This window comes from Canis aureus, chromosome 30 (genome assembly GCF_053574225.1).
Source record: "Canis aureus isolate CA01 chromosome 30, VMU_Caureus_v.1.0, whole genome shotgun sequence".
Lineage (NCBI taxonomy): Eukaryota > Metazoa > Chordata > Mammalia > Carnivora > Canidae > Canis > Canis aureus.
The window spans coordinates 8,229,285-8,256,104 of NC_135640.1; the positions used below are offsets into that span (position 1 = coordinate 8,229,285).

At 34.8% G+C, this 26,820-nt stretch overlaps 1 long non-coding RNA gene and 1 pseudogene across 1 annotated transcript in view; one reads left to right on the forward strand and one right to left on the reverse strand.

Moving 5' to 3' along the window:
- Positions 1-25,810, forward strand: part of LOC144301720 (uncharacterized) — a 67,267-nt gene extending 41,457 nt beyond the window's left edge. The window contains exons 4-5 of the long non-coding RNA XR_013368456.1: positions 24,660-24,846; positions 25,581-25,810. This is a non-coding gene — a long non-coding RNA (uncharacterized LOC144301720). The remainder of the gene's footprint in view (positions 1-24,659; positions 24,847-25,580) is intronic.
- On the reverse strand, positions 20,525-20,737 carry LOC144301578 (small EDRK-rich factor 1 pseudogene; annotated as a pseudogene).
- Positions 25,811-26,820: the final 1,010 nt, after the last annotated feature.

Below are 26,820 nucleotides of genomic sequence, written 5' to 3' on the forward strand. Positions count from 1 at the left end.
AATTATCAGTCCATGATGAAAGAATATACCACCTGAATACATGCTACCAACTGGCTTTCTACAGCTTTTTGAGGGAGAATTTGATTACATTAAGTGCATTAAATTATTTTGTTGTTGATATCGTTAGGTGTCCTGAAGATGACATCTTATATTAGTGCCCATTCTATTATATATAATATTTTCTAAGATTCACATTTATTCACACTTTTTATGTGAAATAAGAATGTATGTTTATCGGATGATATTTTATATCTGATAGAATGGAATGATATTCCTGTGGAAAAACAAAACAGCACAAAGGTTTGCTGAGATGATCAAATACTTTACTCATTACATGAAGATTTTATTTTTTAAGATACTAATAAATAAATAATCAAAGAGATGCCTTCTTTTAGGTGAATTTATCATCATGCCTGAAAGTATCAGATAAATGCTATTTTACTTTAGATTCCACAATATTTTTCCTAGTAAGTGAGGTAAGGGCAAAGTTTCTTTCTTTCTTTCTTTTTTTTTTTTCTTTTAAGATTTTAACTATTTATTCATGAGAGACACACACAGAGAGAGAGAGAGAGAGAGAGAGAGAGGCAGAGGGAGAAGCAGGGTCCACACAGGGAGCCCGATGCCCACTCGAACCCGGGTCTCCAGGATCACGCCCTGGGCCGAAGGCAGACGCTAAACCGCTGAGCCACCCGGGGTTCCCCAAGAGACAAGTTTCTATCCCAAAAATACCGTTCAGTACTTTACCTGAAAATATTGTGCTGAGTGAAATAAGTCAATTAGAGAAAAACAATTATATGGTTTCATTCATATATGGAGTATAAGCAGCACTGAGGATCACAGAGGAAGAGAGGGAAAACCAAATGGGAAGTAATCAGAGAAGGAGATAAACCAGGAGACACTTTTAACTATAAGAAACAAACAGGATTGCTGGAGAGGAGGTGGGTGGGCCGATGGGATAATTTGGTGATGGGTAGGGCATGTGTTATGATGAGCACTGAGTGTTATATGCAACTGATGAGTTATTATTAAACTCTAGATCTGAAATTAATGATGTACTGTATGTTGGCTAATTAAATTTAAATAAGATTTAAATACTTTAAAGAATATATATTTTTCAAAAAGGCAAAATCTATTTTACTCTATTTTTTTCCTTTAAACAATAGTGACCATGTGCAGTGAACTTTGTCATTTCTGGTAACATTAATTCTGTATCACTATAAAAATAATATTGTTTAAAAATTCATCTTTTATAAAATTCTACATTACACATAATAAAACCATTTTGCATTGGGACTAATTTGTGAAGTCATTTTGACTGCTTGCTATATCTCAATTTGACTATTGGATCTATCAAGTAAGTGGCATTGAAATCAGGGGAAAAGTGAGTAGGTTTGACATATATATCAAATCTTTATAATGGAAAGTGGAAAAGAGTGCTGTCTGCTTTAAGAAAAGTTTCTCTACGAAATGTGTCCTTACCTATCTCCAATCATCTAACTTCAACTCTGTGCTAGGGATTTTTTTTTTTTTTTAAGAAATCACTAAAGTTTTGAAGTTTTGAAACCTCCTGTTTTGACTGGAATGTTGTTTTAAGTGACTGATGACAAACTCTGAAGATGGTAGTGTAAATCAGTGGTAGAGCAAATAAGGACCAAGGATTCTTCATTCTATTTATCTAAGAGGAACCAAGGTAGAACTTAGAAAGATGTAAAAATTAAAACTAAAAAAATTAAGTATTGTTTTCTAAATTATCATATTATCTATGTTTTTAGGGGATTCTAAGTGGATAATATGGGCTATGTTGAGAAGCATACTCCATACATTTATTTTCCTCATTTTTTAATATTGAGATATAATTAACATACAACATTGTATTGGTTCCAGGTGTACAATAAAATGACTCAATATTTGTATATATTGCAAAATGATCACCACAAGGAGTCCAGTTAGATTCACCCTACATAGTTACAGATTTTTTTAAGTCTTATAATGGGAAATTTTAAGATATATTCTCTTAGGAACTTTCAAATATACAATTATTATTAACTATAATTGCCATCCTGTACACTACATTCCCATGACATATTTATTTTATAAATGGAAGCAGATGCCTTTTGACTACCTTCTCCCATTTTACCCACCCACTCCAAACCCTCAGCCTGGGGCAACCACCAATGTGTTCTGTATATCTAGTAACTTGTTTTTTTTTGTTGGTTTTTGTCACTGTTTTTGTTTCTTCTTTCTTTCCTTCTTTCTTTCTTTCTTTCTTTCTTTCTTTCTTTCTTTCTTTCTTATTCCATATATCAGTGAGATTATATGGTATTTGTCTTTCTTTGATTTATCTTATTTAGCAAATAGCCTGGATTTTCATCCATATAGTTTCATTCCTTTTTTATGGATGAATAATACTTCATTGTATATGTATGCCACATTTTTTTTTTTATTCATTCATTCATTGATGGCACTTCACTGAATGACTGAGCTCCTGGATCTGTTGCCTCTTGCCCTGCCCTGGAGGTGGTAGCTGTTTAAAAACTTTTTCTCTGCTGGTTATAATCCTATGGGACCTGTGAGCATTAGCCCTGTGGGCCATCAGAGCCAAGCAATGTAAAGAGATCTCCTGGCCACAGGCTCAAAAATCAGGGCACTAGAGAAAGCTATAAGCTTTTTTTGGGGGGTGGGGGGAATACTGGCCAGCTGGAAAGAGGCAGAGTGGAGAGCACAATGATCATTTTCAGTGGCCTCCATTCCCTGAAAACTGCTCTATGACTCTGAAAGGTATGCTAAGCTAAAAACTGCCTCTTGGTTAAGCCAAAACTCCTGGGCGAGTAAATAGTCCTTTTTCTCAGAAAGACTGGTGGTTTGTTTCAGTTCTTCTAATTGTGCAGTGTCTTGGGAGTGGTATTCTGCTAAAAACTGTCTCTTTGATTGTTACAGTCCCATGAGATCCAGAGATCAAGAGCCAGGTGATCTAGAGGTATCTCCTGGGTAGCAGTCACAAAAATAGTGTCCCCAGATATAAAACCTAGGTCACCAAATGTGTACAGAAACTCCCTCTGGGAGATTCTGACACTCTGGAGAGTGGCCGAGGGAGAGTGTAGGATGGTGTCTACTAGGTGGAGGAGGATAGGGGGAGTGCAAACATGGCACCCACCAAAAAAAAGAAGAGAAAAAAAATTGGGAAATAAAAGTAAAGGAAAAGGGGAAAAAAAGAGGAAACCAAAAAAGAAGAAAAAGACAAAAGGAGAAAGAAAAAAAGAAAACAAAATAAAATGACAGAACCTTTCAACTTTAGCAAGAGGGGGGAGAGCAGTGAAGGTGACAACCACCTGCTGGAAAATAAAGATAGTCCCCACCAAAAAAGAAAACAGGGAGGGGGGATGGCACCATAGGCTTTTACAAGGCAGGAGATCAGGAGGATGGGGCCCACCAGCATCTGTCCCTGGAGAGTATCCCAGGAGGCTGCTGCTCCTCAGACCAATGCTTTAAATTTAGGAAATGAATCTCTTTCACATAGAGTCTGGGAGCTTTTCAAAGCTGCTTCTCCACGGAGCCCTAAGGTGGGTGACTCTGCTTACAAATCGTTTAAGAGCCATTCCTCAATGTGCCACAATCCCACAGCCTTCCGGCATGAACCCAGTTGGTCTTCAAAGCCTGATATTTTGGGAATGCATCTCTCAAGCACCTGTCTTAACAGTCTGTGAGCCTTACATGGGGTATGAACCTTTCCCTCCTTGGGGGGAAGCTCTGGACTTTGATTCCCTCCCAGTCGTGGGTCACGATGCCAGAGGTGGGATTTACAGTGAGATTGTGTCTCAGCCTTTTTCTAGCCTCTTCAATGTGGTTTCCTTCTCCTTTGATGCTAAGGGGTTGCTCTAGCCACGTTTAGTGTTTGTTTTTTTTTGTTTTTGTTTTTTGTTTTTTGTTTTTTTTACCAGAGGAAATTATTATTATTCCATATAGAGTTGTAGATTTGATGTCCTTTGGAAGACGTGAGTTCAGGATCTTCCTACATCTCCATCTTGAATAGAATTGTACATAATTTCTTTAACGAGTAATGATAAATGCTGATGATTTTCTTTGTGACAAGGAGTAAGCAAAGAAGAGAAATTCTAGTCCCTTTAACAACCCAGAACATTCAGCTAAGGGAAGTGCTTACAGAAAAATGAAGCTTAATTATAAGAATGAAAGTCTTTTAAATTACAGTAAAAGAATTAAAGATTTATATTCTCCTTCTAAAATTTAGAACCTGTGGGCCACTTTCCATAGTAATTTATATTCATGATTATATTACTGTAGCTTTAAATATTTTGTTTAGAAAAAATATTTAAATTTGATTGAATAATATCTACCTATATTCACTTAATGCTTAAAAAAAATTCTAGTATTCTTAAAAGAATGACAGGGAGATATTTTATAACATAATATACTCAAATTGTTTAGAATAATAAAATATGCAATAGAATAACCTATTTCCTTTTCAATATCTGTCATTTTTGCATCTGTACAATGATGAGTGATGTGATCTGTGTGTTATTAGGGACATTGACACAATTTTTCATAAACCAAAATTTATTCTGAAGCATAAATTTTGATATTTCTATTAGTGAGTGAAGGCATTTATTATAAAACATCTACACTTTTAATTATCAAAAGCAGAAAAGGATAACCCAAATCCAAATGCATTTACTAAAATATATAAAATAAATTAAAAGTGTGTTATTTCATATTGCCTGTAATTCCCAACAAAATTATTTGGGAAAGAGAACACTATGAAACAAAATATAAAAAGGAACCATTTCTTAACTATTCCAAAAAGTGAGCATGCACACACACACAAAGGACACATGATTTTTAATCAGAAGTGTTAGATAAAAGTTGGCATTGCCAGGAGCAAAATGCATTTGAAAGCTATGGTCATGCTGTGTAAAAGAAAGACCGCCAACTTTAAACTTGAAGCTGTTAGCATAACCTTATCTTCCACTAGGGCTTCAACTCTATTATTTTTAACTGAATTCCTATTTCTTTTTTTTTAAAGATTTTATTTATTTATTCATGAGAGAGAGAGAGAGAGAGAGGCAGAGACACAGGCAAAGGGAGAAGCAGGCTCTACACAGGAAACCTAACGTGGGACTCGATCCCGGGTCTCCAGGATCAGGCCCTGGGCCGAAGGTGGCACTAAACGGCTGAGCCACCCGGGCTGCCCTGAATTCCTATTTCAAAATAAATAAATCAGTAATTTATAATGTGTTCAAACAGTGGTTTGGAATAAAATATAAATTTAAGGGTTCAAAAGCCAAAAATAAACCTCTAAAAATATTACCAATACATAGGAAAATTTACTTTAGTATGAACATTTCCAAAGAGACAGAGCTAGAGAGAGTGGAAGCACAAGTCCAAAAGATGTAGATAGAGATAGTTAGAGGAGAGAAAAGCAAGGAGAGAAAGAGAGGGAGAGAGAGTATTTGATGAACACTAATTGCATTTTGAATATTGGGTTTGGAAAGGTGAATTATGGTAGTAAAAAGATAATTAAAAATCACCTGCTTCTCCCACCACAATCCTCCTATACCAGGTTGCCAGTTATAAAGATCAGACAAGGCAAAGATAGAAATACAAGAATAGGTATGTATTTGGTAAACTGGGTAGAGACTACACAGCTTCATAAATATTTTAACATTTTACTAGTTTAGAATTGATACTTTTATTGACGTGAAATGGAAAACAACCAGGCAAAAACCAATAAACTACAAAAACAAAATTGATGAAAACTAGACTGATTTGTGGATGTAAAAGTCATTTTCAATGATGCAGAACTATTAAAATTATCAACTGCTTGTCAAATGTCATAACTGTGCTACATTGAAGTGATTTCTACTGTAGGATTTTATTTATAATTATAAATTCCATGGCCTCAGAATCAAACACTAATCTATAGCTTTTAGATTATAGTATATAGTTCATAAGCTTATTATAGTCATTCAGTATATATGCTTTAGAAACGTTTGTTTGTTTTTACTGCTATTGCCATGAAGGTTCATGTTTATAGATTGGAAGGTCTCAGAAGCTAAAGTTAAAACCTCTTAAATTTTCATGCAATGATATTTAGCATAATATTACAGATAATTAGGTCTATCAAGGTCTTAACATCCCAATAAATTGTTACATTAAAGATAAACTGCTATGGGGCAAAATTAAGTTTCAAGAACTTTTGAGTACATTTATGTACAAACAGAAAAATTAATAATTTAACTTTAAAAATGGAAGGAGGGGAAGAGGAGAATGTGGTACATAATATTAGCTAATTCTCATTTTTGTAAAGAGAGTCAATAGGTAATGTCTATAGCTGGTACATTAAAAATAATACATGATATTATCATAATTTAGAAGTCTGTATATACAACCTTCAAAGTGTACAAACCTCATGAGAAATTATTGAAATTAGCTTTCTACAGAGTGGATCTGAGGATATGGGAAAGCGAATGTGAGGTCTGTGACCTTTTACTAAAAGTACTTTAATACTATTTAATTTTAGCAACTACACATATTTCTTTGTTGAAAAACATAACCTAAGAAATAAATAAGCAAACAGGCAAACAAACTAAAACATGTTAATACATTTTGGGGACATATAATAATAAGATATTATAATTTATCAAAGTATTTTGGGGTAATAATTTGGATAGAGAAATATGTGATCAGATTTGAATTATAGAAAGATAACTAAGGCTATCATATTATCAATGGACTCAATGCAATTAGGCTAATAAGCAATTGAAATAAGAGGAGATGAGATGAGGACTTGCATTTTTTTTTTTAAAGATTTATTTATTTATTTAAAGAGCCAGCATGCAGGTGAGAGTGGCAGAATGATAGGAAGAGTGAGAATCCCAAGCAGACTTCCTGCTGACCCCAGAACCTGCCATGGAACTTGGTCCCATGATGCCAAGATCATGACCTGAGCTGAAATCAAGAGTCAGATACTCAACAGACTGAGCTATTCAGGTGCCCAAGGACTTGTATTTTAGACAGTGGCAGTTGAGATGGATTAGGAAGAAAATATATAAGATGAGGAGGTAGAAATTAGGACTTAATAACTTAATTGCTGTGGTAGCTGAGAAAAAAGGAAGATGTGGGGAATAAACTACTAGTTTCTAATTTGATAGTTGTTCAGAGGCTGACAATTGCTTTATTTTTAATAAAATAAAATAAATATAATAATAAAATAAATAATAAATAATAAAATAAAATGTGAGCTTATAATCTAAGATACAAACAAACCTAAAATACAAGTTACTTCAGATGCGATTATTGACATAAATTCATTTGTATCAATCTAGAACAGAATGTATCACTCACATTTAAAAATTAAGCCACGTGGACCATTCAAATCCAAGGGCTATCCAATAAATGATGCCTATTGGTAAGTGATTGCAGGATTGTGAGAAACATATATAATACCTTCAATTTTTTTAAAAGATGCTTTGATTTTTCCTATGCATATTCAGTCACTTTTGTCAAGCAAATTCTCATGAATGAGATACACCATAGCATAAAGAATGCATATTTATTATATATGAAAATGTAACAGAGAGAAAATATTATATATTCAAATGATAAGATTAGATTAGGTTTTACCATATGGTTATACATTTTTATTATTTAGTTTTTTGATGGATAATTCAAAAAGTGTCATAGCTTACAGCAGACATCATATCTTAAATTCAAGAAGACACAATTATGAAATTCACCAATTATGGACAAGGCCATTTTTACAACTTTGGTTGTGTATACATATTTTTCCTTTTAGTAGGGAAAATTGAAGTAAAATTGCCCACCACCCCCAACCAATAGACATATTTTCTTAGAGAATATTGTGGTGAGAGAAGGAATATTTGAGTTAGACATTTTGGAAATGAACCAGTTGCAAAATCTGAGTGTAAACCTGATAACTAGTGTTAGATATTGGGGAGTTTGTTACCAATGAAAAGGGCAAGAAGGATGGAAAGTCAAAAAGTCATGGTGTTGGATGTAGACTTTGGAATCACCCAATTTAGGAAGGCAGGGATTGGAAAGAAAGAGAATGAACTATTTCCAAGAAACAAATGAATGAGGAGAAATGCTTGGCAGTTTAGACAAATGACAAGTAGATGATTCCATCAGATGTTCAGTAATAAGTAAATAACTAACATTTGTATTTTCCTCCTTGGTATGAAAACAAATGCCACTCAATTCATTATAATATATTCAATTATAATATATTCTATTACATATTTTCTACAATACTTATACAATCAATGCTTATACAAACATTTTTGACCTTTGTTTAGAATAAAATAAACTTTTTTAAGACCTGAAATCAAAGAGAACCCTAAGAAAAATATTTAAAGTTTGAAATAAAGATTATGATTTCAAACTTTCAATACTTTTACAGAGACCAGAGGAGATGACAGAGGAAGTGATTTTAAGAATGAGAAATATTCTAGTCCCAAACTGTTGCAGTGTATGCTTGGGATAGACTATTTATGAGAAACTATGTCTTAATCTCAGTAGGATGGTGGATTTCAAAGTTGACGTTAGAGAATTTTAGAGGAACATATTTTTAAGAAGAAATACACGTATAAAAATATTTGGAAATCTTGAGGTGTATACATGGTTTGGTAAAATGAATAATATTGGAGTGCCCTCAATGAATACATTATCCAAATCCTTAAGGATTCTTTACTAAATGAGTATAAATAAATGTAAGTATGACTTCTTAAAATGAACAATGATGCAATAGTGGAGATTATAAATTATATTAAAATATAATTTGAACACACAATTATTTTTAATTTAGATTTTTTTATTGAAATTATCTAACTCAGCTCTGTGCCAAAGTTTTGTTCTAGTTTCATATTACTTCATTTTCCCCTCTTAAGACACTATATTATAATTTGGTTTTATAGATAGAGCTTAAATAAGACAAGGGGATTTAACATACTGTTTAAATTATACACTTACCAAATGATGAAGTCAGGAATCTTCCTTACCAGTACACCTTACATTCTGCTTAGATCACGGTGACCTCAAATGAGGTTGGAACTAGTGAAGTTAACTTTTAATTTAAGACTTATAAATTATGTAACAGGGAATCCCCGGGTGGTTCAGCGGTTTAGTGTCTACCTTCCGCCCAGGGCGTGATCCTGGAGTCCCCGGATCGAGTCCCGCATGGGGCATCCTGCATGGAGCCTGCTTCTCCCTCTGCCTGTGCCTGTGCCTCTCTCTCTCTCTGTCTTGCATGAATAAATAAATAAAATCTAAATAAATAAATAAATAAATAAATAAATAAATAAATAAATAAATAAATAACAAAACCTTCCTGAAGCGAGTATGTTTTCAGGTATCTCAATAATTTTGTATTTCATCTTATTACATTCCATTTCCATTTTAGCCTAGAAGTGAAAGATAATTTATGGAAGTGTCAATGTGTGGACACTTAAGCAAAATATTTAAAATGTTATCTTAGATTACGATAATTTTATTGGTGAATGTTATTGACATAAGGTATACTATAGTGACCTCCCTCTTACTGTTGATTTTTACTCATTGAAAAGAAGACAAATGTTCTAAGAGTACTGTAAGTTGTTGGAACTTTATATTTGCTTGCTTTTGCATAGAATCTTCTTTTATAAAAAATATTTAATTAATTCATGAGAGACAAAGAGAGAGAGAGATAGAGAGGCAGGGAGAGAAACAGGCTCCACACAGGGAGCCCGATGTGGGACTTGATCCTGGGACTCCAGGATCACGCCCTGGGCTGAAGGCCAACACTCAACCGCTGAGCCACCCAAGCATCCCTGTACAGAATCTTCTTCTTCTTCTTCTTCTTCTTCTTCTTCTTCTTCTTCTTCTTCTTCTTCTTCTTCCTTCTTCTTCTTCTTCTTCCTTCTTCTTCTTCTTCTTCTTCTTCTTCTTCTTCTTCTTCTTCTTCTTCTTCTTCTTCTTCTTCTTCTTCTTCTTCTTCTTCTTCTTCTTCTTCTTCTTCTTTTCTTCTTCCTTATTCCTTCTTCTTCTTCTTCTTCTTCTTCTTCTTCTTCTTTCAGATTCTTCTGTAATAGGGTACATCAAAGCATATTATGGCACTTCTCTTGAGATAAAGCATCCTTATTTTTAAGCCAAGTTCTATATAGAATTCTTTTATCATGCTTTGGGACCATATAAGTAAATATTACTTACTTATATGGGTTAAGTATTATAATATAGATAAAATAGCTATATTAATTAGATATTATTAATCTAAAATAGTTTAGATACTATTCAACTTCTTCAAATACTCCTTTATGTACATACTTCTCTAGGTGTATTAAAAGACACACATAGCCAATTATGTATGCCAATGTTAAGGGTGGTACTGATATTGTCATGTTTAGTGTATTTATCTAAAATTATTAAGTGACTCTTATGTGACAGAAGCTATGATAACTTCTGGAAATAAAAAGATAAATAATTCTTGTCTCTGTCCCTGACTAAGAGCTTACAACCTAATTAGGATTGGCAGAAGTGTACAATCCAGTATAACTAGAGATGTGAATCAAGTGTTCTGGAAGCTCTAAGAATAGAAAAGCTAAATTTTTGGAGATATTTATTATAAATAACAATGAAAAATACATAAGATAGAATGTTGGAATATGAAGTTCACAAATCATTATATGCTTATGTATTTTTTAAATTTAATTTTATATGATTCCATCAATTATAAATATCACAAATGACAGTTAAAGCATCCATATTTTATTATGATTTTTTAAAAGATTGTATTTATTTATTTTAGAGAGAGAGAGCAAGCAGAAGTGGGGGGTGAGGGGGAGTGAGGAAGACAGAAGGAGAGGGAGAAGCAGGCTCCCTGCAGAGCTCAATCCCAGGACCCTGGGATGGATCATGACCTCAGCCCAGCTGGAGGCAGACGCTTAACTGACCTAGCCACCCAGGTGCCCCATATTATGAATTTTTAAAATAAAAGCACAAAATTTTATTTTAAGACCTATAAGTTATAGATTAGCCATATACTGCAAATTACATGCAAATGCCCAATAACAGATAACAAATATTAATATAAAAATTAACCTCCATTTCTGAAGTATGCATTTTAGTATGGAATAATTTATTTCAAACAATTTTAAGTATAAAGATCAATAAAACTCTCTGAGATATTACCAGCTATTATCTATTTATATTGACAGGTAAATGTATATTTTATATATAAGTGAAAAATTGCATACAGACACACTTTAATTGCCTAATATTATGTATGAAAATAATTTGTTCAATTCTAGTTTATATTTTTCCAATTTACATATAATACTTTTAACATATATCTTTCTTTAGCAACCACATAGTCTTACTATGTGCGAAAGATTGATATTTGAGTTTTACCAACACTACTTATTTAATTCTCATGTTTTCATCCATTTGGGCTTTCATAATAAAACATTTTATAGACTGAGTGGTCTATAAACAAGATACATTTATTTTTCACAGTTCTAGAGCCTGGGAAATCCAAAATCAAGGCACCAGCAGATTCAATGTCTGGTGAAGTCCTGCTTCCTCGTCACTCTGTCCTCATGTTGCAGAGGGGGCAAGAGAGTCTCTGGGGCCTCTCTCATGAGGGCTCCACCTTCAAGACTTCATTACCTCCCAAAGGTCCCACCTCCAAATACCGTCACAATGGGGATTAGGTTCCAATTTACGAATTTTAGGGACACAAACATTCAGTCTGGAGCACCTCATAAAAATCCTAGGAAGGAGTTCTCATTATTAAGTCCATTTAAAGGTGAAGAGCACAGATAGGTCAAATAGCTCACTAACTAGGTTGTAAAACAGTCAAGATTTGAAACCAGACAGTCTGGGTTCAGATCAAGAAGTATCTTCAACCTTAGCTTATATTTTGTCTTGATGTTGTGCCCAAGATTGTGAATCCAAGAAACCACCAAGGAGCCAACACCGATGCAAGTACATGAGGGTTTATTAACAAGATCAAGCTTGGGTCCAAGTATACCTGTCACAGTGGAGCAGGGACTTGTACCCCGAGGTGGGTTTCAACTGGGTTTTTATGAGCTGGTCTAGGGGATTTCCAGAAGGGGTGGAGGAATTTCTTAAGCTCAGTTTTCATTCTGATATGGGGCTTTCAAGGGTGTTCAGTGTATTTTTCCTGTAACTGAAGTAAGGTAAAGTTCAGCTCTTATTCATGGAGGCCTGAGATGGCTGTACTTGTGCTAAACTTAAGGTAGAATGGCCTGAGTTTTCTCGGCCTCCACACTTAATATACATTAAATAAGTTTGCATTCACATGTAATGATATATTAATAATGTACTTAATCCCTATAGGTAAAGTATTTTCACTATAGATTTCTTCCTCATCCTTTCTGTACTTTAACAAAACAATTAACATTTCATAAACAGAAAAAAAAAAGGCATCCCTTCAGGTTTAAATGCAATAGACTCAATGTAGCTACTCTGAAAATAACATAATTATATCATTAGAACAGATGAATAGGACACATAGAGGGAGTGAGAGGGCAGTGTATCAATGTACAGTGTACAATACAGAGTGTTAATACAATACAAAATGCTAAATAAACTTATTAATAATTATGTTTAGTTATTAGAACTGTAGCTTCTTAATCTCTTCGTTGGTTCTTCACAATATTTTATATTATGTTAAAATTTCAAATCTGATTCTGTTATGGTCCTAGACTCTTATTTACAAAAGTCTTTTCAAATAAAATGTCTATAGAAAACTAGAAAACTTGCTTTTGCTCTGACATTTGCTTTTGTTTCTCTGTATAGCCCTGGAGGTTTATAAACACCCACATCATTGTCCTCTTTGCTCATCTGTAATCTTCTAACTCATCTTTCATTTTTATGTTGCCTCTCTCACTTCCAAGTTTCAAATCTTTTTCTTGCTATCTATCTTTCTAATTCCTCCCTACCTAGGCCATAGAACTAGACTTACCTTGCCCCACGAATGTCAATATCAGCATATGCTTTTTAGCAAGTTGGATATCACAGAGGGATTCTCCAATATGCTGCTCAGCAGGAAAATGCCAGGCAGCCATAATTCTGGGAATCACAGAAGAAGGAGGTTAGAGGTGCCACAGTCCAAAATGCAGGCTTTAATCTAAAGCCTTGTTTGTGGTACACGTCCCTCCTGCACTCATTTGAGCTTTGTGCCACCAAACTGGATGGACTATCTGACATCTGGTTGTGGGGGCTGCAGGATTCTAAGTTTTATAATCGTTCCATTTAGCTGACTTTCCAACATAACAAAATTAGTTCACATAATCTATTTAGCTATTTTTAAAATGTAAAAAATACAATTCTACCTTTAATTCTAAGGTAAATTATTTTTTTTTCAACTACCCTTTTTTTTTAACTGAAATCTTACAAAGGCCAATCTTAAGTCTTCAATTAACTTCTCAGCAGTGGTTGTGGGTACACTTTCATTTTTGGTTTTGTTTTTGCTAAGAATCTCTCAGTTGTCAATGTTCCTTTTTCCCTCAGAGCCTGTAATACAGCAACCTCTCTTTAACTCCCCCCACTGAGAGTAAGCAGAGTAGGTCAAGGTTCTTCCTAGATAAGTCTTAAGCAAATGGCTTAAGTGTTGGCAAATTTATTTTCAAACCTACATAGCTTCTCATAAGAGAAAGCCAATGCAGATATTTGTCTTTTTATTTTGTTCAGTGAGAGAACAAGAGTTTTAAGCTCCTAATTTCAGAAAGTACATATAGGATGATAGTCAAGCCTGTCATATTTCAATCCCTTACAATAAAAATGTGTCTCTCTATAATTCCTACTGATAGGTAGCTCTAGAATTGTCCTACAATCCAAATTCATATGTAAATTCTCCACTCTTATAACCCAACTGGTGATGATTGTACCAATAGTAGATATCCGACGTAAGGATATCATTCAGTAGACTCATCAGATCACTGGAGGGCATAGTGTGAAAATGTCTATTTCAAACTTGGCTTAAATCTCACTTTTCAGAACACTGTATTAAATTATGAAAGAAATATGAAATTCCAAAATAGTGAATGTACAGATTAAGAATATAAATTAGACCATGAGTAAACCAAAATTTAAAGTGATAATCATTTAGAAAATGCTATGCAATGGATAAGGAATGTGGAAGAGAAGCATGGGGGAAAGGATTGCAAAGATAAATGACCAGACTCAGGAATCATTACAATGATCCAAAACATCTGTCTCCGATATTCCTCAAATATGTAGTTTTCTACATTCATGTACCTAAGATATAGGCCACACGATGGTTTTACTTTTTGTTTGTTCCTGTGGCTTACTCAATTGCTTTTGGACTAGTATATACAGTTGTGTAAATTATCCTGAATGAAGGTCTGGCCTTTTGAATTCAATAGGAATACTATAACAAAAACTCATGATTTATAGAGCTCAGTAGGGCCAGACACAAACACAGCACACCCTTCACACATGCATATCTGAGATAAATGTATGTAATAGGTACACATGTATTTCTTTTTCTACTATTGCATTTTGAAATCCTGAGCCTGATAAGCAATTTAAAGCAGAAGATGATTTAATTTGATGCCACAGTTCTATGAAATCCTGGTAAGTTTCATATGTAGGATTTTTTTCTCTTTGGTTTGTAAACACTTTAGGATCTTTAATGCCAAAATCATTAAATATGGTGAGAATGGTTATATATATATAAAATGGTTATATATAATATATATATATATTTGATATGTATTTAAATATAACTAATGTATGTATTACATTTAATACATATTTATATTAAATCTCTGCAAAACCTTTTTTTTCTATAAGACATAAGAATATGTATCTCAAATATATAATATTTCCATTCTGGTTAAATTGAACTTATGCCTAAATTACCAAAATTTAGAATTCAAGATGATCCTCTGAAAAAGGCACTTGGGTTCCCCATGAGGCAGATTAATTTGAACAACAGCAGCTTTGGAAAGACAGCCACTGCATTTCTCTTTGACCCCTGAGCCAGGCACTGAATATACCCTGTGGCTATATTAGAGCACTTATGGAGAAATATTATATGGTCTCATTCATTTGGGGAATATAAATAATAGTGAAAGGGAATAGAGGAGAAGGGAGAAGAAATGGGTAGGAAATATCAGAAAGGGAGACAGAACATGGAAGACTCCTAACTCTGGGAAACGAACTAGGGGTGGTGGAAGGGGAGGAGGGCGGGGGTTGGGGTGACTGGGTGGCGGGCACTGAGGGGCGCACTTGACGGGATGAGCACTGGGTGTTATTCTGTATGTTGGCAAATTGAACACCAATAAAAAATAAATTTATTTATTTTTTTTTATTTTTTATTTTTATTTTATTTTATTTTATTTATTTATTTTTTTTTTTAATTTATGATAGTCACAGAGGGAGAGAGAGGCGCAGAGACACAGGCAGAGGGAGAAGCAGGCTCCACGCACCGGGAGCCTGATGTGGGATTCGATCCCGGGTCTCCAGGATCGCGCCCTGGGCCAAAGGCAGGCGCCAAACCGCTGCGCCACCCAGGGATCCCAAAAAATAAATTTATTATAAAAAAGAGCACTTATGTAGAATTGAATAAGAAAAAGCAATGCTGCATATTTCAGAATTTAGTTTGTTTTTACTAGACAAATGTATTCTTCTCCCCAAAAACCAGCTGAAATAAATTAATTTCTAAAATTGTAAATTCTATATGAAGAAATCAATTTTATTTACATGTTAAATTCTTATGAAATGTGTATGTATGCATATTAGCTATGCCTCAAATGATCTGCTATTTTATAAGGCTGGAAAATCACCTGCTTAAATTAGAGAAGTGTAGGAGGAATGGGATATGCATTTTTAAAGCACATTGAGTTACATTGATATCATAATTTGACAGAATAAGCTTAATCACTACAGAAAACTAATTTATGTTTGGAAAACTTCATAGGCCAATGCTTATCATCTATTTCCCTTTTTAAATGATGTAGGGGATCTAGAAATAGGTATATATTCTCCCACTAGTGCTAAATATGCTTTATTTTTATGACACTTTGAGATATTTTCTTCATGTCAGCTTTTATTTGATTTTTTTCTTTCCTTAGAACATTTTGTGAAAGTGTAAGTTAAACTAAAAAGAAGACCTAAAGATAGAACTTGTAGCATAATTTCAGAAATCTTTGTGGTTTCACATATTTGGTAGTGCAAAACAATGTGTTAAGAATTGACCTTGCTAAAAAAAAGAATTGACCTTACTATCTAAATTACTCCATAGAACAAAATAAAGTATAAATTCAAAAAATAAATAAAATCTTATTTCACTAGAAAAATTTTAAGTTGTCTATTATAAGAAATTAATAACTTACCTAATTTAAAATGAATTCAAATGTAATATGTTTAAAAATGTGATACATTTCTAAGCTCCTTACTTCATTGCCTGAAATAAATAAAACATAAATGTTAATAACTAATTCTTTAGTTTCACAATTCTTTACAATTAAAGTGAAATATTTTAAAATTTAAAATTATCTTATTGACTATTTTACATGGACCAAAATATATTGTGTTAGTTTCAATAGCTTGCAATATATTCTTTATTTATATAACATATTCCCTGATTTAAGTGCCTTAGTGAAGCTTGTATATTTCCATCATAGTAATAAAATATGTATAATTGAGTCTACCACTGTCAGGTTTAGCTGACAGGATGTAGGAAATAAATTGGCAATGAATTTCTTCATTTTAGTTGCTACAGATAAATGCTACAAATAAATATTTTAATTATAGGATTAACGCCCTTATTCTACATAATAAAATATGTACATATATATATCCCTGCATACACATACATATTCCTGCTACTTATATGCCACAAAGTTAAAACCATTATACCAAAAAAATTTAGGATCAAAACCTGGCCTTACAAAGGTCATGAAATTAAAAAAAAAAAAAAAAAAAAAGTAAAACACACACACAAAGATCATGAAATAAAACAATGAAATAGTTTATGTATTCAAAAAGTAAAAAATAAAACCCTTATTTTCTATGCTTATGAATACCATTATACTTTATATCTGTTTGTATTTATCTTGAAATATTTAATGTCAGAAGAAACACAAGATACTATGGAATAGAATCATTCAAGGGGTGTCTGGGTGGCTCAGTCGGTTAAGCATTCAACTCTTGATCTCAGCTCAGGTCTTGATCTCAGGGTTATGAACTCAAACATTACACTGGACTACACACTGGGCATACAGCCTTCTTTAATTTTTTTTTTAAGGTTAAAAATATATCAAATTCAAGCTTACATATGCTAAGCAAAATAAGTCAGTCAGAGAAAGACAAATACCATATGATTTTATGTATACGTAGAATTTTAGAAACAAAACAGACGAACATGAGAGGAAGAGAGAGAGGCAAACCATAAAACAGATTTTTAACTGTAGAGAACAAACTGAGGGTTGCTGGAGGGGAAGCCTGGGTTGCTCATGGGTTAAATAGGCGAAGGGTATTAAAGAGGGCACTTGTGGTGAGCACTCAGTATTGTTTGTGATGAATCACTGAATTCTTTTTTTTTTTTTTTTTTGAATCACTGAATTCTATTCCTAAAATTAATATTAAACTATATGTTAACTAATTGGAATTTAAATAAAAACTTGAAACTACAGAATAAAACCCTTGAAACTACAAATAAATAAATAGACAATATAAACTCTAATGGCCAAAATATAAAAACAAATTAAATTAAAATACTTGCCTTGTTAAAAACTTTAAAATATAAATAAATAAAAACTTGAAAAAGAAAAAATTTTTTTAAAATAAATTAAATGCTCAATAAAAAAGAAAAAAAAATCAAGCCTGTAGTTTTAGAAACAAATAATTAGAAATATAAGGGTGGATTTTATTCTTCCTTTTAAAAAGTAAATAAATCATAAGGCCTTTATTGCACTAGCTCTGCTTTCAAGTATATAAGAAATACATGTAAATATAGTAATTATGCTACTTTCTGTAGGGATAATGATTTAAAGGAAATTTATCATTTATTGCACGCAGAAATAATCTTTTCCACATTACTGCTAATAATAATGTTCTTCCAGAATTTTTTAAAGTTTAGTTGACAGAGGATGCAGTATGTCATAAAGAGCCTATATCGTTTTAATAGTAGCAGAATTTGCCACCCCCATATAATATGCTACTCTGGCATAAGGATTATTTTGAGCTGACAGCAATTGAAAAAAAATGGATACCAGAAAAGCTCTCTTCACTCTCTCATTTGTCTAAAAGTGGGTGGCCCCTCTCCCCTCCCTACCACAAAAGACAGAAGTTAATCTAGAGAAAATTCTAGATTCTTAATATCTCAGGAATGTACCACAAGAATCCACATAACAAATCTTGGTTAAAATCATCTCCTATCATTAATTTCCCCAATATAGTTGCCTTCCAATAATTTGTTAGAAGCTCAAAGTCCTTTTTCTTTGTTTTTGCTTCTCAAGAAATGTATTATATTTTAAGACAGTATATAAGTCCAAGTTTTAACCATCCCTCTGAACTACTCATCTCTGAGTGTCCTCATGCTTATACATAATGCCTATGTGTGTAATAACTTTGGGGGAAACATAGGTGTAAACAATCAGAAATTAGAAAAAAGGGAATTTTAAGTGTTACTCAAAATTCTTAATTGAATCACTATTAATGTTTTTCAATTAATACAATAAATAATAATTTTAAATTTTATTTAATTCTGGCTTTTGAAAACAAATTCAGCCCTCCATGAAGACTGGAAACAGTGGCAATTGTTTTTATCCCATTCAATTTAATTTTTCCCTTAAATCTGAATTTAAAAAAAAAAAATCTAAATCGGTCAGAAGAGTGAATAAATTTATTTTCTCATAATAGTTTTTCAAAGAGTAAAAACCAGTTTTAGGGGAGCCTGGGTGGCTCAGTCAATTAAGTGTCTGCCTTTGGCTTGTGGTTATGATCCCGGGAATCGAGCCCTACATTGGGCTCCCTTGCTGCTTCTCTTTCTCCCTCTGCTGATCCCCCCTGCTTATGTGCACTCTCCCTTTCTCTCTGTCAAATAAATAAAATTTTTAAAAATACATATATTTAGGGATGCCTGGGTGGCTCAGTGATTAAATGTCTGCCTTCAGCTCAGTTTGTGATCCTGTGGTCCTGGGATAGAGTCCTACATCGGGTTCCTGCAGAGAGCCTGCTTCTCCCTCTGCCTGTCTCTACCTCTCTCTGTGTGTCTGTCATGAATAAATAAAATCTTTTTAAAAGTTTTTAAAATAAAAAATATATATTTAAATAGATAAATAAATAAATAAATAATAAAACCAGTTTTTGTGTCCTTTACATGTCTACTCCTCCAATGCAATTTCAACTATTTAATACCTCTATTTTCTTAATGCCCCCACACTATTTTCCAAGACTTTCATGCCCCTATTCACTCCATTCTGAAGATATTCTAAAATTTGACTAAGATCCTCTAATGTACTTATAATTGGAAGTGATTTCCAAATATCATCAAGTCTTCATGGGCTCATTCCTTGTCTTGGTTGGCATATTCTATACTAATATACTCTGATTATACCATCCACATACTATAGCATGGCAACTTCAACCTATCTCTAAGGTGCTAAGGGTCAATTAAAATTCTCATATTTTATACAAACTGCTGTCAAACAAAATATCCTCTATCCCACTTAATTATATCTTTAATTTATATGCAAAGACTTACATTAATTCATGTTAAATCATTAAACTTGCCAAAATGATATTTTATTATTTAAAACATTTGGAAAATGAGCCATCAATTCCATTTATATCATCTTCCATTACCATTATATTATATTTTATCTCTTAAGGTGGAACAAATTTTACATTTCCTTTATGTAACCTAGCTCATTGGAGGGCACCCCAATTCACACACTTTTCTAATTCCATGCAATATTCCATAACCAAAATCTGTCTGCACAATCTACAACCAAAACAAACCCACTTCAAGTCATTTGAATGGGGAAAGGAGTAAATCGAAACATATAAAATGTTCTAGATGGGAAGATTTAATCTAACAAACCTTACAAGACTCTTAAAGTTACAAAATACACTGAGGGTGGATAGAGGGGAGGTGGGCAGTGGATGCATTAAATGGGTGATGGGTATTAAAGAGGGCCGTTCTTGGGATAGCACCAGGTGTTCTCTCTAAGTGATGAATCATTAAATTCTCCACCTGAAACTAATATTATACCATATGTTAATATGATATATCATACCTGCTGCTCCCGCCGCTAAAGCCTTCAGTGGGGTTTCCACGGCAATTTATTTATTTATTTTTTCACATGCACAGTTAGTGTTTTATTCTTTGAAGAATGGTTATGAAACATTACACTAAGTCAGGCTGAAAGGTAAAGTTTAAAATAGTTTTGTAAGGATATAACATGATTGTTCACTCCACAAAATTTTGACCTTAGAGCTTATGATACACTTAGTTGGCAGTAGCACCCAGGTTTTTCCAAATAGCCATCATTTTTCTTTTGTCTGCATAGACTTCTCCTTAGCTGCCTTCTGCTTTTGTTGCATTATCTCAGAGTCCCTCTGCTTTCTCTGAGAAGTGGTCAAGCTATCTTCTTTTCTTTCTCCCTTGCTAATTTCCTGGGATTTCTTCTTGTTTTTCTGGTGGGGGTAGTTCTCGCTGGTTTCCTCGGGCCATGCCCACGGCGGCCCTCCGGGGAGAGAGCTCCTCGGGGGAGCAACCTCCTCCTGGAATTTAAATAAAAATTTGAAGGAAAAAGGAATTTGGACTCTTCAAGACAGTGAAGAGTAGGGTCCTCACCTGACCTGGCCCCACCCACTCCCCCGGATAACTTCCAAACCATCCTGAACATCCTGGATCCAACCTGAAATTTAAAGAGAGGACAGCCCGATGCTACAGAGAGAAGGGTTTTCGCTTCTAACAAGGTAGGAAGGTGGAAAAAGAAAAAAAGAAAAAAATGAATCGAGGGGGGAGGGGCCCTGGGAGGAGCCGGGCTAAGGGGGGCAGTGGGAGCCTCGGGACAGGAGAGCCTCACCCTGGAGATGCGGGAACTTTAAAAATCCCCTCGGATTCTTCCCGGAGGGAAAGTGCTCAGCAGAGAAATAGGGCAGAAGCGCAGGAGGGGGCAGGACACCTCCAGTCTCCGGGGTCACTGGGAGAGGAGGGCTCCGGGGAGAGCGCACCCACACCGGGGGACCTCGGTCAGGGCTGCAGGGCACCTGGCGGGGCCTCGGGAGAAGCCGGTGGGTCAGGCGGGGGCTCGGGGGGGGGGGGGCTGCGCCCCAGGAGCGCGATTCCAGCTGTGCAGGCCCCAGATCCCACAGCGCTGAGGGACACAGCCCCCACCCTGCGGTCCCCCCGGACAGGCGGAGGCGGGGAGGGCACAGGACAGCGAGGACGCTCCTGCCGCCGGGCGCCCCCAGCTGTGCAGGTCAGGCCCCCACCCAGAAGCACCTAGGCCGGTGCGGACTGGGAGCTGCAGGTGGTTACTGGGGGAGCTGACCCCTGGGCTGGAGACCTGGCCGCCGACAGTGGTGTTATTCCTCCTGTGTCACCCTGTGCCTGGGACGGGGGGTGGGAGGGGCAGGGGACAGAAGCCTCATGGGGTAAAGAGCTCCCACTGAGCCCCAGATGGCGGGGTGGGGGTAGCTCCCCAGGTGCACACACCTGAGAGTGAGCACAGCACACCCCTCCCTCAGAGAGCAGCTGGAAGGACAGGGGAAGAGCAAGTTCTGGACCAAGCAGCGCTGGAAAGCTCCAGGGGAAGTCGATGGATTTACACTATATAGAACCAGAGGGTACCCCTTCTTCCCCACCCCTTTTCCAGTACCACTTGTTTTTATATAAGACTAAAAATTTCCAATATTTTTTTCTTTTCCCACCTTAACTACAATAATTTACCAGCTCTTCATTTTTAAGTTTCTTCCTTTTTGGCTTTCATATTTCTACAATTACAATTACAATTGATATCTTTTCCACTTCTGGATTCCCTTCAACATATGCATTTTAATTTGGGGAGATATATGAGATATACTTTTGTTTTGTTTTGTTTTGTTTTGTTTTGTGTTTTTTGTTTTTTCTGCCTCCTTTTGTTCTACAAAGGCAGAAGTTAATATCTTCTAAAACATGATTAGCATGCACCCAGAACCAAGTGGAATACCATGCTGTTTCATTCTGTGAGATCATATTCTCTCTTCCTTCCCATTCTGCCCCCCTCTTTTATCTTGTTTATGTTTTGGTGGTCAATGGTGGGGCCCTCTACAAGTCTTTCTGGTTTATATAAATTTGGGACTAAGCATCTTCTAACATACAGAACTTAATACACTCAGAACCAAGAGGGTCACCCTCTAGGACCCCTCAGACTACATTCTCTCACTACTACCACTTCTTCACCAGCACCATCTCCCAGTCCCTGCCTTCTTTTCCCTTTTTACTTTTTTCTCTTTACTTTTGCTTTTTTTTCTTTTTCTTTTTTTTCTTATTCTTTGGAATTCTTGACCTTTTATTTTTTACTTCTTTGTTTTAAATTTTTTTTTTCACTTTAGTGGTCCTTTTTGTTATTGTTCTGATCTTTGTTTTCATTTTCTAGTCTCTGACTTCGTCAGAATCAACTACGTTGAAATTTACTTAGGTTTTGGTTGACATTCTTGATGGAGCCCGCTCATACAGCCACTCTGCAGTGAGCAAAATGACTAGAAAGAAGAACTCATTACAAGAGAAAGATTCAGAAACAGTACTCTCTGCCACAGAGTTACAGAATTTGGATTACAATTCGAAGTCAGAAAGCCAATTCAGAAGCACAATTATAAAGCTACTGATGGTTCTGGAAAAAAGCATAAAGGATTCTAGAGACCTCATGACTCCACAATTGAGATCTAATCAGGCCAAAATTAAAAATCAATTAAATGACATGCAATCCAAACTGGAGGTCCTAACGATGAGGGTTAATGAGGTGGAAGAAAGAGTGAGTGACATAGAAGACAATTTGATGGCAAGGAAGGAAGCTGAGGAAAAAAGAAAAATAATTAAGAAACGATGAGGAAAGGTTATGGGAAATATATGATAGCCTGACAAAGAAGAATCTATGTATAAATTGGGTTCCAGAAAATGCTGAGAGGGACAGAGGACCAGAAAACATATTTGAACAAATCATAGCTGAGAACTTCCCTAACTTAGAGAGGGAAACAGGCATTCAGATCCAGGAGATAGAGTGCCCCCCCCCCAAAAAAAAATCAATTAAAAAAAACATTTAACAACTTGACATTTAACAGTGAAACTTGCAAATTCCAAAGATAAAGAGAAAATCTTTAAAGCAGCAAGACACAAGAGATTCCTAGCTTATATGGGGAGAAATATCAGGTTAACAGCAGACCTCTCCACAGAGACCTGGCAGGCCAGAAAGGGCTGGCAGGATATATTCAGGGTCCTAAATGAGAAGAACATGCAGCCAAGAATATTCTATCCAGCAAGGCTCTCATTCAGAATAGAGAGATAAAGAGCTTCCAAGATAGGCAGAAACTAAAAGAATATGTGACCACCAAACGAGCTCTGAAAGAAATATTAAGGGGGATTCTGTAAAAGAAAGAGGGAGCCCAAAGAAATAATGCACAAAAACAGGGACTGAACAGGTATTACGATGACACTAGGTTCATATCTTTCAATATGAACATGAATGGGCTTAATGATCCCATCAACAGACACAGGGGTTCAGACTGGATAGAAAAGCAAGACCCATCTATTTGCTGTCTACACGAGACTCATTTTAATCTTAAGGACACCTACAGCCTGAAAATGAAAGGTTGGAGAGCCATTACCATTCGAATGGTCCTCAAAAGAAAGCAGGGGTAGCAATCCTCATATCAGATAAATTAGAGTTTATCCCAAAGACTGTAGTAAAAGATGAAAAGGAACACTATATCATACTTAAAGGATCTATCCAACAAGAGGACCTAACAATCATGCATATTTATATCCTTAATGTGAGAGCTGCCAAGTATATCAATCAATTAATAACCAAAGTAAAGACATACTTAGATAATAATAATACACTAGTAGTACAACACTTCAACACAGCACTTTCTGCAAATGAGAGATCATCTAAGTTATTTTTCATTTTCAAAATTTAATTATGATGTATCCTGGAATATATTTCTTTGCTTCTATCTTTAAAAAAATAATTTATTTATCCATTCATGAGAGACACACAGAGAGAGGCAGAGATGTAGGCAGAGGGAGAAGCAGGCTCCCTGATGCGGGACTTGATCCCAGGACCCCAGGATAATGACCTGAACCAAAGGCAGACACTCAACCACTGAGCCACCCAGGTGTCCCTCTTTGCTTGTATCCTATTTGAAATTTGCTAGGCTTCTTAAACTTGTATATTGAATCATTCTGTCAATTTGGAAAGTTATTAGCCATTAATATCTTTGGATACTATTTCAACTCCACTCTATCTTCTCTGGGATTGTGATCATTCAAATGTAACCTCTTTTGTATATTCCTACAGTTTCCCAAGATTCTGTTCTCATTTTCTTTTTTTTTTTTTTTTTGCTTTAGTTTTTCTTTTTAAATTTATTTTTATTTTTTATTCTTTTTTTAGAGAAGAAGTGAGAGAGAGACAGAATCTTTTTTTTTTTTTTTTACATATTTTATTTATTTATTAATGGAGACACTGAGAGGGAGAGATGGACAGGCAGAGACACAGGCAGACGGAGAAGCAGACTCCATGCAGGAAACCTGATGTGGGACTTGATCCTGGGACTCCAGGATCACGCCATGGGCCGAAGGTAGGTGCTAAACCGCTGAGCCACCCAGGGATCCCCTGAGACAGAATCTTAAGGAGGCCCTACACCCAGCATGGAGCCTGTCACAGGGCTTGATCTCACAACCCTGAGATCACAATCTGAGCCTAAATCAAGCGTCGACACTTAACTTACGAGCCACCAGGTGCCCCTGCGTTTAAATTTTTGTCTATTATCTATCTGCTCTTCAGTTTAGGTGAATTCTTTTGATCTATTCTGATAATTCAAAGATTTTATCTTTTGCCATTTCCATTCTACTCTGGAATCCATTTAGTGAGATTTGCTCTTATTTTTCAGGTTATTGCATCTCTCATTTCTTTGTACCCATTACTTCTTTTTATAACTTCTACTTTTTTCCTAAGACTTTAATGTTTTTCCATAGTAATTCAGATATAGTTATTTAAAAATTTTCATTTTAGTTTCTGCTTAAACCACAATGTATCAGTATTACTCTTTGTGCATATGTGTACTTTAGTTTCAAATAACTAGGGATTTTTAGCTTGTTCTTGTTATTATCTTTATTTTATTGTTCTCAAATATGATAATATATATGATGCCTATTTTAGAAGTATTCTGAAATTTCTCTTTGACATAATTTATGAGTATATTATTTCCATGCTCTTAAGAAAAATGTATACAATCTAAATTATGGATGAGAACTTTTTATCTTAAGGGCAAACTTGTTAATTGTATTGTTATTTTTTATTTTTTTTTTAAAGATTTCTTCATGAGAGACACAGAGAGAGAAGAGGCAGAGACACAGGCAGAGGGAGAAGCAGGCTCCATGTAGGAAGCCCAATGTGGGACTCCATACCAGAACTCCAGAATCACATCCTGGACTGAAGACAAATGCTCAACTGCTAACCCACCCAGGAGTCCCATGTATTGTTTATTTCAACTATCTACTTGTTATTTTTACTCTCTCAATAATCAATAAATAGACATAAATATCCTGCTTTACTGATATATTATTTTCTCTGTATTTACATTAATCTATTTGATTTTTATGGATTTTATATAAAATATTTTATATTTATATGAAATATATTTTGACATTTAAATCTGGTACACACTTTTAAAAGAATTAACTCTTTTGGACAAATTGATACTTTTAACATTATTAATATGCAATAACACTTTTAACCAATAATTCTAATATTTTTATCAAGGTATGCTATACCTCATATTAAATAGCTGTATTATTTCACTATTATTAGTTATTATGTAGTGTGCTTTATTCTTTCATCTTTATTTTCAGTCTTTTTGTGTCCTTATACTTTGTTTTCTATTACATATAGTACATATGTTAAATGTACTATATATTTTTAAATGCAATGTTAGCCAATTAATTTTATTTTATGATATATTTTGTCATCTCCACCCTAACTATTCTCTCAGGTTGCTCTACTTTTCTTAGAATTTTTTTTTAAATGTCTATCATATAGTTTGAAAATTGAGTGCTATTTTCTTTATAGGGAGATAAAAGTTTTCCTTGACTCTCTTAGGTCCTTGGCTGGGTCTGAAAATTAAACTAACAAAAGAAATTAACAAGGATAAAGGAAAATGACATGTGTATTTTTATTATGGGTTTGATGAAGAATGGTCAGTCCTGATGGGATATAATACACTAAGGAGTATGGAATAATTATAGTAAACTGCAGGACACTTAGAAATGCCAGTTTTTTACATTCTTCTTGGTGTCTCTTTGTCTTTGGAGGTAAAGCTGCTCCTTCCATCTAGGTACAAGGAGGGCACCTCTCACAGGAGGATTTTATGACCTGTTTTAGGGGAGAAGAGCAAGGGGAAGAGTTAGGTCAGTCCTTCCTGCTTCTCTGTTTTCTTAAATTATTTTAGCTTAAAATATTCAATATGCAAAGATTTCTGTCTCTTTTATTGAATTGTAAGAATTGTATTCACATACATGATGACTTTTATTTCATGTACCACATCCTGAATTTG